General features: G+C 41.1%; 1 protein-coding gene across 6 annotated transcripts in view; it reads right to left on the reverse strand.

The window, feature by feature from the left end:
- PACSIN2 (protein kinase C and casein kinase substrate in neurons 2) overlaps positions 1 to 8,417 on the reverse strand; it is a 64,948-nt gene extending 56,531 nt beyond the window's left edge. For 3 of the 6 annotated variants that reach the window (XM_054204587.1, XM_054204579.1, XM_054204540.1), the window contains exon 1: positions 8,262 to 8,417. The gene's annotated coding sequence lies outside the window, so the exon portion shown is untranslated. Of the gene's footprint in view, positions 1 to 2,996; positions 3,075 to 8,261 lie in introns of all 6 variants that reach the window. The other 3 variants (XM_054204568.1, XM_054204558.1, XM_054204550.1) reach the window with 2 other exon arrangements.
- Between the last annotated feature and the right edge of the window lie 5,428 nt (positions 8,418 to 13,845).

Consider the following 13,845-nt stretch of genomic DNA (forward strand, 5'->3'; position numbering starts at 1 on the left):
ATTCCACTTGAGCATAACAAGTTCATAATTATTATTACATAGGTAAAAAGAAAAATCAATACAACCAACTTCTTAACAGCACCTTCTTTTTATGAGGTCACCATCCTGAGTGATAACGACTACGGTGAAGACACAAGTTTCAACATAGCATTCAATTTGCTATCACAAAGTATTCTGATTAAGGTACAGAATGATACAAGCTCAGTCTGATATTGCATTTATTTTAAGCTCTCAAAATACAGAGTCAAAAAAATATAATGGAGCAGGATGTGTCCACCAAGCTACCGCTAAGCTATTTACCATTATTATTGGTGACGTCAAACAAGATCAGGAGTCATGACTGATCCACTGCACAACCGATTTAAGAAAAAGCCTGAGGAAATAGCAAGTAACAGAGAAACCAGTGCTGATAAACCTATTTGGATTGTTTGCCAAAATAAGCACAAGCTAAAGCTGTTAATTTGGAATCCACATTGGGCTGTACCAAAACAAAGTTTAATTTTCCTATCTCATAAAGATGGCCTAATATTTTAAGCACCAAATTTGAAGCAATATGAAATGGAGAGGAATACTCAGCTGAACGTGCTCAATGAATTGTGGGATATAAACAAAGTGTTGTGAGGTAGGCAGCTAGAAGGATATATTATCTGACATCAGAGAGAGTACCCTGTTTCAGACAGCAGGACTAACTAGCCAACTGGGCAACTAACAGGGTTGTGGTAGACCCTACATCCATTCTTTCTACATGGGAAGTTTTATTTGTGGCTAAATCATATTCCAACTTGGATTCATCCACAGAAGTCCTATGGCTTGTCTTTTCAGATAAGACCAGATGATTACAAATGGTTCCTTCCTCGATTAAAATCTATTAATAATTCTTTTGCATTTGTACTGTGTAGTATTAGCAACTGGACAATCAAACTATTTTAATATTTTAAGAGCAGCAGCAATTTAAATCCATTTATCTGAAGATCATCTCTTCAGATACCTACAGAACATCAATACATGATCCACAGATTAAAAAGTGCCTACTCATTAAAGCCATCTCCAAAACACACTCCTGAGGATATTTCCAAAATTGCAAGAAACGAAGATAAGGGAAAAAAAAACAGAAGAACAGGAAGTTAATTCTGAATTTGCAAATAAATTTATCTATCCTGCAAAGAACATGAGTGGAGTACATCCCATTAAAATACCTTTAAAAAAAAAATCTACACCAAATCATCACATGTATTAACCCAAAAGGCAGAACTTCTGGTATAATACAACTGCCATCGAATTCATTGTTAGACCATGTATTGCGTTTGTGTGGAAAGGTTTTGACAGCAGGGGGAACACAGGGGTGGCTTCTGTGAGAAACTGCTAGAAGCTTCCCCCATGTACGATAGAGCCAGACGGCTTCAAGACAGACACACCACTGGCAAAGGCCGAGCCCATCAGCAATGGGCATCACCTCTGTGATAACACAGTTAAGGGGGGGGAACCAACAAAAAAAAAAAAAAAAAAAAAACTGTGCAGCAGCAGCCGGAAGAGAGGAGTGAAAATATGTGAGAGTAACAACTCTGCAGACACCAAGGTCAGTGAGGAAGGAGCGGGAGGAGGTGCTCCAGGCACTGCAGCAGAGATTCCCCTGCAGCCCGTGGTGAAGGCCATGGTGAGGCAGGCTGTCCCCCTGCAGCCCATGGAGGGTAACCGTGGAACAGAGATTCACCTGAGGCCCACAGAGGGCCCCATGCCAGAGCAGCCCGAATGAGGCTGTGACCCTGTGAAAAATCCATACTGCAGCAGGCTCCTGGCATGCATGAACAGGGGAAGAGTGCAAGGAGGAAGGAGCAGCAGACACAGCACGTGAAGAACTGACTGCAACCCCCATTCCAAGTCCCCCCGTGCCTTTAGGGGGGAAGGAGGCAGAGAAAATCAGGAGTGAAGTTGAGCCCAGGAAGAAGAGACGGGTGGGAGGGAGGTGTTTTAAGATTTGGTTTTATTTTTCATTACCCTACTCTGATTTGATTGTCAATAAATTTAACTTAATTTCCCCGAGTAAAGTCTGTTTTGTCCGTGATGGTAATTGGTAATCCCCGTCCTTACCTCAACCCATAAGGCTTTTGTTATATTTTCTCTCCCCTGTCCAGTTGAGGAGGGGGAAGTAATAGAGCGGCTTGGTGGGCACCTGGCATCCAGCCAAAGTCAACCCACCACAGACCATCAATGATATGATAACCATATAAAACTTCTTCCACTTACCTTTTTATTTATGATTCTGTTTACTTAAAACAGCATCAAAGTTTGCTTTGGGAAGCAGCACTATGAATCACAGGTTATTGGTTGATCATACTTTATCCATATGTGCCAGTTGTTCCTACTTTCAATTGAACCAGCTTTCAGAAAAAAACAAAAACCTCAACTCAATGCAAGAATGACTTGCAGCTCTAAAAGTTCCCTGGGACAAAAATTTCATTGCCAAAAGAGGAACACCTAAACACTCAATTTACTTCTCACCGTATTTGAATGACACAAGACTGACAGCATTCTTTATATGAAGTTCTATCCTAACACACAAAGATTAAAGAAAAGGTCTTTGAAGAAAATGGTTATCCAGTTCCAGTTCTCACACGTAAACCAGAGTGCTCACATTTTGGAATGGAACCGTCACCTCAAACCAGCAAGAACTTGGAAATAATTCCCTTCAGTTAACGTCATCCTAGAGCTTAACCAATCTGTCCAGTTGCTCCTTCAATTTAAGCACAACTGTATGTTGACCAGATATTAGATTACTTAGATTGGTTACATTATTTCAGATAAATGACAAGAACAAACAGACAAAAAAGAGTATTGAAGCTTTTGTCAGTAACTACTAAGGGACAGAGAAAACCTGAAGACTTTGGTAAAAAATGCTTTAAAAAAATGTTATTCAAGGACTGTGCAAGTAAGCATGCCTACCAGATGATGTTGTATACATGTGGTTCCATTAAATACAAAACGTTGCTTTAACATACCTAGACCTGTTTGTTATAGATTTATCATTTCTCCTGACAAGAAAGCAGCATTGTTCCACTCAGCAGTGATCCAGGTACCTGTCAATTTGCCAAGAAAGACTCTATTAAGGGAGAGGATCAGAGACATAAGTCAAACTAAAAAGATGTCCCATTTGTCCTACGATTCATAGCAGGTCATTTATTGAAATCTGTACTTCACATTACTCCTTTTAAGAAGGACACATTAACCATATTCACCCCATACCCTTCATTTGACCTATTAAGTCAGAAATTAAAAAAAAAATCCAACCAAAAAAAAACCCACCACATAAGCTTAAAAGAATACTGAAGTATGCCTGTGCATCTGCTATTGAGAACAACTAAAATTCTTATTTCAATATTCACCTACCATTACAATACTAAGTAAGAAGTTCTGTGCAAGCTGCTTTTGGAACCCAGAACCCCTGGCTTAGAAAGCAGAGTTGCAGATGCAGGCATGAGAACTCTGCTAGCCCTTTCAGAACTCAGTCAATACACACCTTTTGTTGTTACAATCACCAGCTGGCAGTGCCTGATATGTGGGGGAGATTACCTTCTTATCGTACATAAAAATCAGATTTATGAGTCCTGTTTGTGCTACTCATGTACAAAGACCCAATAATAATAACAAGACAGATAATTTCTGCAAAAAGACACTTCACAATGAAGATTACAGAAACACCACAGTCATCCAGTTTTAATATTAGTAAACAACCTACTACTTTATAATCAAAAGCTAAGAGCTTCCAAGTACATCGCAATTCTGTGATACATAAAATCACAACAGGCATTACACGATATTTAAAATGCATACTTGCAAACTCTGAGCTCACAGTGCCACTTAGAACCTGCATGGCATCCATTCTCGGGGCACTTACTATGTCACATCTATAAATTTACATCAAAAGATTACATAAAACCCAGTCTCATTCAGTAAAATTGTTTGAAACAAACATTTAATAATATGATTTGACAGACTGTTCTTACCCGCACCATTTTTGCTGTTATATTGTAATCTGGTTTGTTATTCACTGGTCTAGAGTATAAGATAAAAGGCAAAGAAGTTTGTTTAAAATTGCCTTGGAATTAATTCTTAACTTTAAGCAGAGTCCTACACAAGGCAAAAGGGGTTAATAACATGCATTGGCCCAAAACTAAACATTGCAAGATACAGGTTTCCAACACTGTCAAAATATTTACAACACGTTGTGTAAGACAGAACAGTTTTTAAATATTTGCATATTCTAAAAAATTGAACCAAACTACATCACTTAAAGCCTTAGAGACATTTTCTTCCTGCTTCAGAGCTCATTACTGTGCAGCATTATAATATCCAGGCTAGCTCTATCCCTATTTACTAATTAGGGCTGGGTACCTTCTCAAATATTGACACATCCTGTCCACCAAGATTCACAGGACTCTACCAAGACACACCAGTTCACAGTGGCTCAAGCAGAATTACTCACGCTCCAAGGAGCACATATCAAGGCAGATTCTAGACCACCACCGTTAGAAAAACTTTGACTGTTCCCTTGCCCCAAGCAAGGAACCTTGCAGGACAGCACATAAAGGGATGACATTCAAGTCTCATGACAAATTCAACTGACAACCAATGCGAGGATACAACAGCCTTTTTACCACTGACTTTAGGTTATTCCTCCCAACCCCAGTAAGCCAGCTAGCCAGCTAACATTCATATTAAGTACACCATTGTATTCAACCACAGACTTAGAATACTTAGCTCAGTTTATCTCAATACAGCTACATCACTGTTATTTCCTGCTTTCTTCCTTTTCATGTCCTGAGAACAATTCATTGTTACATTAAGTCAAGTCAAAAATCACTAACTAGGTTTAGTTGAAAGGAACAATGCCACTTCTTGAAGTTTTAGGGATTAAGACAGAATTTGAATTAAATCCTATGTTACAAAGAAGTTGTTCATCCCACAGACTAGTCTTCAATTCAAGCATTAGAGACTTCATTCCTGGACTGAGGCAAGGAGTAAGTCATTAAATCTTATAATTTCTTTTGAAAAGCAGAGATCCCAAGAATCAACAAAACACTACTCCAATGTATTAGTTTACATGCATGTTTAAACAAATCTATTTAAAAAAACCTTCGATCTGCACCTACCATTCTCCTGCCCGATTGTACAAGAAGACGCAACTTTTCCCAGGACCTGCTACTCCCACATTGAGAAAACCATGCACCATCTCAGAAGCAGAAAGCTACCTTTTAGCTAGTTTATATTACTCACACAGGTTCCTACAAGCACAAGCAATTCTTGACTAGCAGCACCACTGAGCATTTTACCCTTTGCCATTCCTGTAACACGCATAGAAGTCTCTTGTCCTGCATTTAAAGGCTACCAATTCAAGTCACAGAAACTTTTGGGCTCATTTTAACCACAATCAGGGAAGTACAGAATTGACATAAGGTCATCTTTAAGCAAGTAGCTTGCTCAGCTCTAGAGAAGAAAGAGGTACACATATGTTGTATAAACAGACCACGAGAAAAAAAAACTTCTTATGCCTAACACTGAATCATTCAAACATGTCACCTGGTAAAAATAAGGGCTTCACAATACTGATTTTCAGACCAACATTCAAGTGCCCTCATACAACAAAAGAAAGCAGACATCTACCCATTAGAAAAATATATCATCTAGGTATTTTCTGAGGGTATTATTTACAAACAGTCATCGATCAAAACATCGCCCAGAATATCACTGCACAATCAGAAGGCCATGTTACTATAACAGTATTTCAAATACTAAAAGAACTAAAAAGAAGAACTAGAAAAATACAGTTAAACATACACTACAAAGTAAAATGAAGGTTTTGTCACAGAAATGACTTGTGGAATATAGAAACTCTCTCATGAACCTATGACAGATTAAAAAACAAAGTTAAAAACACTTAAGACCATCCACAAAGAGGCATACAGCTAACATCAAACCCAGCAATCATAAATGCCATCTAATTTGTCAGCTCAATATTAACTACTGCATCCACTTGCAGCACACCCTCTTCAAAATGACTGAAAAAACATTCAGTGAAAAAATAATTCCAAAACAGTTTTGCCTATCAACCATTAGTAAACTATTTCATCGCTAACTACAATTGTGTTATGTATCTTCCTTTTAACACTGATATTGCTGCTTGATGTGTGGTATGCAGTTTAACCCCACAGGGCAGTTTTTAATGTTTATTCTAGTACGGTACTGCATAACACATAGACCCTGAGCTGAAGAACGTGACTCTAGAACCATAAACTATGCACCAAGGGGAGTTTGGAGCACTTGAACACTAAACAGCCATGCCAAGGTTAACACTACAGAGCATGAGGTGGCACCTGCAGTCCTCTCCTGCTTACCATACCTAAGCTGTGGTATAATATGATCAGAGATCTCTAAAATGATGCTGCATTGTGCTAATTAAACATGCCCTGTGCACTAATACTTGCTACTGTGTAAGCTGATTCAGTCATAACTGGCAGAACGTAACTCTACCTTTGAAGGCAAATTGCAAGTTTGACAAAACATAATTTCAAGCAGGTACAGGTATGAAAAAGCAAGCACATTAGCCCTTGGTGCTAATAACCTTAATAGTTAAAAACACAATTAAGAAATTTTGCCCATCTGAAATACAGCTGGCAAACTGTTTTAGTTACCTCTCACCTTTAAACAGAAATACAAGCCTTTCCCCCCCACCCCCAAGAAAGCAATGAAGCAATGTTTTTATATTAGTCCCATCACAGACATAGGAGAATGACCTTTTTGTTGCACTAAAACCAGAATGAAAACTCAGTTGCTTACATAATGCAGTCTTCACTATGACTATTATAATAGTGCACTGTTCATACTTCTACCTTTTCAAAGCAGTGGAAAGGCTCTGTCTTTACAGCAGGGCAGAGCAAACTCTGAAATTAAATCCAAATTAACAGAAGGGAAAAAATACCCCTGTAGTGAGAGAAAACAGTCTTATGGCAACCTTTCAAGCAGTCTGTTACAAGGTCGTGGAGTGCAACAGAAGAAAACAAAAGTGTCTAGCACATACGAAGGCTCATTTTTTACCCCAGTGTGGGTCACGTACAAATGGTCAAACTTACTGAAATCAGTACAGGAAACATGAGCAGTGGTGTACTTGTTTTAAATTACCTTAACTAATCTATGGTTTTAATCAAGAATAGCTACCAAAAAAACTAAACATTTAAAACTACCAGATTACATCTAGTTTTCAAATGTTCAGTTTGCAAAGGACAACATGTGTCACTCACACCTTTCTGGCCTCCTCTACTGCTAGGGCAAAAGGATGAAGGCTCAGAAGACTGAGACTATCAGCTTCTGAGTCACTCCAACCAGAGACAGCCAAGCAGCCGGGAAAAATGGATACAGCAATCCAAGCAGACGCTGTAGATACCCAGTCTTTCTCTAACCAGGTAGCCTCGATGCACATAAAGAGACTTCTGTCTCTCACACAGACATTTCACTCTGGGAGATGAGGAGATTCTTTCCGCAAACCAAAAATGGGAAAGTCAAGAGGAGAAGGCAGCAATGGCAAGACTGAGAAGCCTGACGTAGCTGTGTCATTACCGGTACTCAGGAGGCTGTAAACCGTCTAAAATCTCACTCTCTCCCATAGAAACACCTTCCTCCACCAAATCTGCATCGTTACCTGCCGTCACCCAGAACGCCGGGATTTCAAAGCCGGGAAGGAAAAACCCAAGGGCTCAGTTTTAGGTCTCCCTCCTCGCCCTCTTTTCCTCCCCTCCCAAAACACAACGCCGTCACCCACCACCGAGTGGGTCACTAAACTTCCCCGAGCAGGGAGCTCTTCCCTCCTACAGGAACCGAGCCTCCCCACAGCCAGTGTCGTCATCCCTCGGCAAGACCCAGCCCTGCCCTTCCCCGCCAGGCGCCCTGGTAAGGAGACCTTCACCTTCCCCGCGCCCGTCGGAGAGGAAACCCCGACACCACCGCGGGGCTTGCGGGCCCGCACCCCCCCGCTTCAGCCCCCCGGCACCCAACGAGGCCTTCGCGGCACACTACGGGGCACGGGCAGCGCCGGCCCAGGCGCCACGGCTGAACCAAGCGCCCTCCCCGCGCCCGCCGGTGGGGTCCCACCGCCCGCCGTTCCGCGTCCCCCCCCACCCCCAAAAAGGCTCTGACAGGGGTCTAAACCCCCGGCCTCCAACTCAAACCTCTCAGCTGAGCCTAAGGGCCCCAGGGGAGGGCGCCGCCCTCACCTGAAGCGCCGGGAACTGCCGGTCTCCTGCGCTGCACCCGCCGGCAGCGAAGGAAGAAGGGAGAGAGCCGACGGAGACGGCGAGAGAGCGCAGAGGAACTCACGACAATCCCCAGCGCTCCCCTCCCCGCCGCCGCACCGACTGCCGCCCCCCGCGCCCGCCTAGCGCGTCCGCCAATCGGAGGGGCGGGGGAGGCGGGCGTCCGCCCGCCTCCCCCGCCCCTCCGATTGGCGGACGCGCCAGGCGCCTGGCTCGATTGGGCGAGGGCGAAGAGCGACCTCCCGCCTCGCCACCGCCCATTGGCTCTCCGAGACTGCCAATTAACGCGGCTTCCTCGTCGAGGGCTGGAAGGGGGCGCCGGGGGGCAAAGGTAGCTGGCGAGTTGGTGGGGGCGCGCGCTCCCCAACGGCTGTTGGTGGCCGTTAGCCCCCTACTCTCCGAGCCGGGGGCTCCTCATGACGGGGCGGCAGGGTAGGCTCCTCATGAGGGGGTGGCTGCGTCTGCCGGGCAGCCCGGCCGCCCGGACCGGCTGGCCGAGAGGGCAGCGGTTGTTGGTTACGGATAGATAGGGGGGTGTATACATATCTATACGTGGTCGGAAACCGCCGAGGGTCACGCTGGCAGGGCGCGACGTGAATAAAAACATCGCGCCCGTGGCCCTGTTTCCACTGCATGGGTCGTGGCGGGGGGTGGGGGGACGGCGAAGGAGCAGAAGATTTGGGTTTCCCGAAGCGGAATCTGACGGAGCCGACAGATCCCGAAAAGTGACGAGGGACTTATTTTTAACGCCCGAAAGCGGCGAAGGCTTTAATTTCCCTGCTGATCAGCCCCGCCGTGTAAGGCAGTGCCCTCCGACACCACAATGCGGCAATGACGGTGCTGCATTTATTAACGCTTCTCCCTCCTCCGGCTCTTCTCTTGTCAGCTGAAGCCGCGTCTCGCTCGGGGAGACGGAGCCGGACTCCGGCGGGCCCGTCCGTCGGCTGCGTTTGACGGGGAGGTGGCTCAAGGGCAGAGACACCTTTAAAAATAACGTGGCTGATTTGGTTAAACCTCTGCGCGCCGAGGTACGCGGCGCTTCAATAGTATCGCCGGCAGAACTGTTATTCCAGCCCTCGCCTATCTTTTAGACTTATTTGCTTTAGACGGAGGGTTATTGCAAGTTCCAAGCAGCAGCCGTCACGGTAACCTTATTTCGTCCCTTCAGCCTATCCCTTCTCCTCCACCAATTTCAGCGTTTCCCTCCCATCTGCCCTTCTCATCGCGGATCTGCCTCCAGCCTTGTCCCAGGGGACAGCCTGGTTTGAGGACAGAGCGAGCTTCGGATCATTGGGTAGGGCTGCAAAACAGTCCTAAGAGTACTTTCCTCTTGGCCATGTTTCTTATGCAAGCCTGCATATAATCAGCACAGACGCCAAGTCTTCCTGTACTCTTTCACTAAGTGCGTGACTCATTAACTTAAGGAGTTTTAGGTTCACTGGGAATTTAGATTAGCTCCATAGGACTGTAAGACCACAGCACTGGGGTAAATTTTACCTTCTGAAGAAATGTCCTTTAAAAAATCGATTTGAATTAATTGCAATTCACATTACTGCGAAATTTGGTCAGGATGGTAAGCTTTCTAAGATTTAACATGATTTCTCCTTTCCCTAATGTCAGTTTGTTCTCTCTCTCTCGGGTTGAAAGTTAAAAGTTCACATTTGAGAGGAGGAATCTTGAAGTTTATTGTTTCTTCTCTCACTTCTGACAACAGATGCGCTTCAGTTTTCCGCACAGTCTGTCTCATTAAATATGAGATCAAGCTTTGCATAAACCAGCTCTCATTACAGGAGATTACAAGTGATATATATAATCATAAATACAGTTCTTTCTGTATGGACACGAATCAAGCTTCCGTTTTGCCTAGAGCATTGTCAAAGCTGGAAATCCTCCCTGCCAAAGCACTTAGACTTTCTTCAACCTCAACATCAAAACAGTCATTCATCTCTTTGTATGGTCAAATAATGCTCAAACTTGTTCGAAGATTGAAGAAACAGAACAGGAATTCAGTGTAAATCATAGCACTCCCTGGTAAAACGAAGTTCGTATTGTGATGAAAGGGAATTCCATTTCAGCAGAGGACAGAAGTTCAACCTGCAGCCAGTGGTGGACTGACACAAAAAACCCCCGAAATGTTCCACACAGAGTTGATCAAATGCCACCTTGTGCCCCAAAAATCACTTTACCATGCACAAACCCAGTATCGATCACATATATGTTACTGCCTGTGAAAACCAGGGCTCACGGTCTTATATTAGGCCAGTATGGGGGCAATGACTGTAAATGGGGCAAGAGGTGTATATTCAGACCCCAGGTCTGGTTGCAAAAACTACTAGGAAAATAGTGCCTTTTTCTTCAGATCAGCTGTTCCCATGAGTGGACTTTGCTAGGCCTCTGTACTGCTTATACATTTTATATGTATATACTATATATATTATTATTTTACATATTACATTATCATGTGTATATATATACATTGTATATATTTTATTACTATAGTTACATCCATATTTCCTATATTTACATATATATATTTACTATGCTACTTTTTTAAAAAATAAAATATATATATAGATACAGTAAATTCAGCCCTTGTGTCACAGTGCAAAGGCGGCAGCATTGTTTTGGGAGTCCTCTTCCTATGGAACTTGAACTCGTTCTGCCTTCCAAGGGAATGGAGGGTGATCAGACATGACTAATTTACACAACACTTTCGTACTAACAACTGAATTCAGTTTTTAACACAACTTGAGAAAGAACAATTGTGTTTTCCAAATTTTCACTTAAACATCTTTATAAATCTATTAACATCTTTATAAATGCTATGAAACATCCTTATAAATGCTATGAAATTATAATTTTAAAGATTAAAGGTAAAGGCAGGGCTATTAATTGGAAAAAAGAAAGTTCACCAAAAGACAATTTATATGAACATTTTAATTAATATTTGGAGGTTCCTCCAGGCACCACTTTAGGGAACAGTATTTTCAAGCTACTGAATATTCTCTTCTGGTTGCAAGATGTTTCTTTCCTGTGCTTTTTACACTAAGATAAAAAATGCTTAGACACCTTTGGAAGTCAATAATACAGTAACAGCTACCTGAATTTTAAAAATACATTTTTAATTGTAAAATTTTTGTCCTTTTCCCAAGTGTATCACTTGAAACAATTTGGAAGCAACATTATTAGAGACATCTTAGTCTCCTTTTTGGATCAACACTATAGATCTTCCTGTGAATTGCCTCTATATGCAAAAGCAGAATTTGCCTGCATTGAGGTTAATACACATGCTGGTGCAGTAATTAGACTTCATTACAAATAGTAACACAGTCTAATGTATGTATAAATATACAGACTTGAGGCCACATGCACTGAATAAATACATATATGCACTTGAAGAACTGCTTGGGGAAATATAACTTGGTGGTTAATAAAGTACTATTTTTTTCAATTTATAAAATGTAAATTATCTTTATGCATATTCAAACAGTAAGTTTTTCTTGTAGTGAATGAAAAGAGATTACTGGTCTAATTATATCTATCATCAGTGATACAACCTCCCAGCATGATGACACTGTTATGATGCCATAAATAATTCACTGGTATAGTGAATTATACTTTTAACGTATTAATCATTTTGATTTTAGTATTTTGATATTTTTCCTTACGTATTAAAACTCAGTTGTTCTCTGAACATTTTCAGTTACATTCAGAATATGACATCCTGGGAAAGATTATCTCTATCTTTTTTCTTAGAAGAAACCATCTACACAGCCCCGCTGGTGAACATCTGATTTAGACTGCTAGGAACAGGACAGGAAGTTTCTGGAAAAAACTAAAAAAATAAAAAATTAAGAAAAAAAAAGAAAGAAAAAAATTCCTCTCTCATTTTAGATAAGTATCCCACGGTTATTTTTACTTTTAACACAGTCTATTTTTAAAGATGCGTCTTTTGCTGTCCTCAGAAATTCCATGTGTCCTTTTAAGCACTACTACTTTCTCTGTAAAGAAATTCTGTCTCTTGGCTTCACTCAGAGCAAATTTCAGTGTCATTTCTTGACTCTCACAATAACATTTTAGCATTCTCTTTAGAATGTTTATCTCTAACAAAGAAACTCCATGTGTTATATATATATATCTATTTACATTTTAAATCTAAATTTAAATGCTGAACCATATTTTGATTGCAACTGCAATGCCATTATTGATTATATATGCCAACCAATGACACAGAATTTCAGAATATTAAATTTAATTCCATTCAAATCAATCAATGTTACTATTTCATTGCCCACCTTTCACTAGGAAAGAACTTTTCATATAAAAAATACATTCTTCATTGAAATACTCTTTATTATCTCTTTGTTTTTCCCATTAATATTTTTAATTAGTGTTTCATACAAACCAAACTTTTATGTTCACAACAATTGTCCATGATTATCTCAGATGTGAATGATATGCTTTTAATAGGTACAAACTTTGAGAATAATTCATGCATAGAAACTCTTCTTTCAATAGTGAAGATAGCCTTATGTCATCATAACAATTGCAAAAGTTCTGGCTATGGACTGCTTCAAGTATGGGGAGTTTCTTTAAGCTTGCCTAAGCTTTGATGGCAGCTTAAAATAAGTGGAAAAAAGTACAGTCTAGCACAAACAACTTCCTACTATTCAGTAAAAACAATCAGTTTTTCCAAGATACTCATTTATGTTCCCATTTCCTCTTAATAATCAAATTTTTAACAAAATTGTGGCTACAGTCAGCTTTTCCCAGCTATACGCATTTAATTTAATTTCTGCAGAGAATACAGGGATAAAGTTTTTGTTTGTTTTTGTTAAGGAACCCTACAGCCTAGCACAACTAGCTATGGACACCAGTGTTATATTTTGATACCTACGCACCAGATGGCACGGAGTCCTTCCCACTGACCTGAAGGCTTGAGTGAGCTATTTTATAGAGCAGGCACAAATCTAAGTTGCCTTCTGTTTTTTTCCACAGAAGTAAACTGAACAGTAACCACTTCAGAAACAGCACTAGTTTATAATGACAGAGTAAAGCCCTTCCTTTACTACAGATAAATGAGCTCTGCCTGACATGTTCTGCTGCTGAAATGCAGGACTATATATCTTCTGTGAAACGTCTATTGTTTTGCTAAGTTTATAGCAGGAAGTGAATCAGGAGACAGGGACATTTTAGGCAGAAGTTCTATTGTAAAGCCAACAGCAACAAAGTAGCATTAGGGATAATACTGTTTCTTTTCTTCTAATTAAGTTCCTAAAGTCATATAAAGAAGCTATTCTCTGAGAATCTTATTAATTCCTTCCATGTCAAAGAATTAATAGGGAGAAAGGTTAGTGCCCAGGAAGCAAGCCCCACTATTCAGCTCTAGCAATAAGTTCCTTCTACACTGATGTCATTATAACAATTCCCATAGCTGTTCAGAGCTTGTCTATTTAATTCTTTGTACAATACTGTCGTTATGCCAGCGATCACTTGAGCATATGAAGAACAGTATTTTAGGACTGAGACGCACATTTATTTTAGC

The sequence above is a fragment of the Rissa tridactyla genome, chromosome 1 (genome assembly GCF_028500815.1).
Source record: "Rissa tridactyla isolate bRisTri1 chromosome 1, bRisTri1.patW.cur.20221130, whole genome shotgun sequence".
NCBI lineage: Eukaryota > Metazoa > Chordata > Aves > Charadriiformes > Laridae > Rissa > Rissa tridactyla.